At 32.4% G+C, this 2,700-nt stretch overlaps 1 long non-coding RNA gene across 1 annotated transcript; it reads right to left on the bottom strand.

The window, feature by feature from the left end:
• Window positions 1–1,209: 1,209 nt before the first annotated feature.
• LOC131048197 (uncharacterized) lies at window positions 1,210–2,490 on the bottom strand. Its single transcript, XR_009106378.2, has 2 exons — window positions 1,842–2,490; window positions 1,210–1,409 (listed from the first exon to the last, which is right to left on the bottom strand). It is a non-coding gene; the product is annotated as an uncharacterized LOC131048197 (long non-coding RNA).
• Between the last annotated feature and the right edge of the window lie 210 nt (window positions 2,491–2,700).

The raw sequence follows: 2,700 nt of genomic DNA, 5'->3' as shown, positions 1-2,700 counted from the left end.
TTGTATAGTACTGCTAGATTATCTTTAATATTATAGATGTTTCTTGATTATACAAGAATAGTCCTCAAAAACACAACAGCAAAATTAAAAGCAAACTCAATTCAAACAGTCTGTTTCTTCCATGTAACGGTGGGTAATGTATGAAGATGTGGTTTAATTTGAGAGAATTGAAAAGTTCATTTTCAAGTTAAATATGAGAAATCAGCTTTTCACAAAACAAAAATTACAAAATCTCCTGTCTTATAAATAATCTTAAACATCAATATCATAGATGTTTTTAATGGTTCTTTGATTATGCAAGCTAATCCTCAAATACACAACAGAAAAGACATAAGAACGTATATGATTAATGTCGTGTATTGCCCGCAGCAGATAAGATTCGTGAGGCAGAATTTTAACACTTTCAGATGAGAATGCATTCTATGGTTTTTCGAGAATGTCAATACAGGCATGTTATTTTGCCGATTTTTGGAAGCTTACTGTTAGGAATGGTGAAAACCATAATATAAGTGATATAAAATTGTGATAAAATCAACTGCCTTCAGAATAGATTGACTCAAATTGTATAAACCCTTTGACAAAACTAATTGACTTACCGATTGAGTACACTGTTTTTAAAGGTTATTATGTATTGAATTTATTGCCAATCTAAAAAACTGCTATATGTGACATTTGAACTTTAAAAGGAAAAAAAACACCAAAACATCTGGCGAGTTTCTACTATTTGCTCAATAACTTCACCAGGAAGAATTGAAATGATAAAAGTCTCAACGTTCTACCTGCACATTACATATTCGTTAATTTGAATAATGTTTGAAATGGTAAAATGATTATGATTTAAACTGGCATATATTTCTCTACCAATCTCTCTACTATTTTCTGTAAACATAAAAGATTATAAATATGTGTTCTGTAAAAATAAAATAATAACAATATATTGAGTTTTAAAATTTTCAAAATAAAGTTTAAGATGGAATTTTATATGGACGCTTGATTTTCCACTATATAACTTCAAATGATAGTTTCTTAATTACTAAAAACTAGGTATTATATTGTTTATGAAAAACTATTATTAACACCAATTAACTCAGATGCTAACAATAACTATTTTTGTAAACTATAAATGAACAAGTAAAACCAAAAAAAATCATCTGACCATTAGACCACAGTGGGATCTCAATAGTCACAGAATCAATTTGCTATAAGTAATGCTCCAAAATTACTAATTATCTCTATATTTTTTTAATTTCAAATGAATGTGCTACATGTACATTGGAATTACACATTGAAGAGACACCCTCAGTGATACCGCTTGGGTGCATTTATATTCATTAGATCTGCAATAAAATGGCCTAACAGAAGTAGAATATCGTTTTGGAATTCACCCATCATCGTATCACGATCCTGCACTGGTTGGATTTAACTACTACATATATTTAGAACCCTTATACATACAATTCTACCCTCTGCTGATAATTTGCCATTATTAATGTGGCAAATTTATTATTACAAATGAAAAAACCCAGCTAAATCTATCAAACAAAATTCTTTTTGTTATTGAATGTAAGAAAAAATGTTTATTAAGCTAAAATGTCGATTCAAAAACATATACAATTATAGAAACCATAAAACTCTGAAACTCCCTTTAAAAATCTATTAGCCAATGGCACAATCAACAAAGAACACTATATACATTTTGTGCGAACCAGACTTTATACTTTCATGTATTATAACTCTAAAATAAGCCATGACTAGAAAATGGAACAAGAATAACAATTAACCTTTTTTATTTCATCTGCTGTACATGAATCATGCAGTCTAAGAGAAAGTTTAGTCTTTACCTTGCCGTTGCGATACCAAATAATCTCATCCCTTACTTAGCCTGTTCATAGCCTACTTTTCCAATCTGATAGAAGATTACGAAAGCCCAGTTCCATGAAACGGCAAAGGGTATTCCATAGTGGGGAAGAATGGCACATGCGATTTTTTCTTTCTCGCACGTGCCCTGCTTCTCCACCATGTATTCCCAGCCTTATCACCTATGAAAACCCCAATGAAAAGCTCTCCAGGCTGCAGAAAAATGTCGGCAGGATGAAGCGGGGGACGAAGAACCAGAATGCTTTTGTTAATTGCAGAACACAGCTTTATAATATTAAAGCCAACAGCTTTCTGATGATAAAATGATTTCATTTTTAATGTTGGGGCCCGTTGACAATAATACTTCTAACAGCAGTCTTATGCAGTCTAACAGACAGACATCCACTCACCTCGATTTTAATATCTGTTTGGTACAAATAGCAATGGGTTCCTTGCAATGCAGGGCGCCTAAACCTAAACACATTGCTTGGTCCCGCAATTTCTTCCCTATGTAGAATTTCATGGCCATTCCCCACGACAGAATCCCAGATTTTACTACAAAAATTACACAACACGGAGACGAAGCCTTTACGGTCTTTTCAGAAGAGTGACTGATCTTTATTACATGATGTGAAACAGGCTTTATGCAATACGCTGTAATGACATGGACAAGGCATCTGCTTTCGACGGCATAAAAAGAAATCTTTGAAAACATAAATAAAATTGACGGAGGATTCTATATCATAAAAGAGTTCATTTTGTTATCTCATGCACTGAGTCAATGCGATAATTTGTCAGTTAAGAGCTAAAGACTGATAGGTATCCATTCCGTCAAAGTCATTA

The sequence above is a fragment of the Cryptomeria japonica genome, chromosome 2 (assembly GCF_030272615.1).
Source record: "Cryptomeria japonica chromosome 2, Sugi_1.0, whole genome shotgun sequence".
Taxonomy (NCBI): Eukaryota; Viridiplantae; Streptophyta; class Pinopsida; order Cupressales; family Cupressaceae; genus Cryptomeria; species Cryptomeria japonica.
The sequence above is the reverse complement of the archived record's forward strand: the minus strand, read 5'-3'. Positions and strand labels throughout refer to the sequence as shown.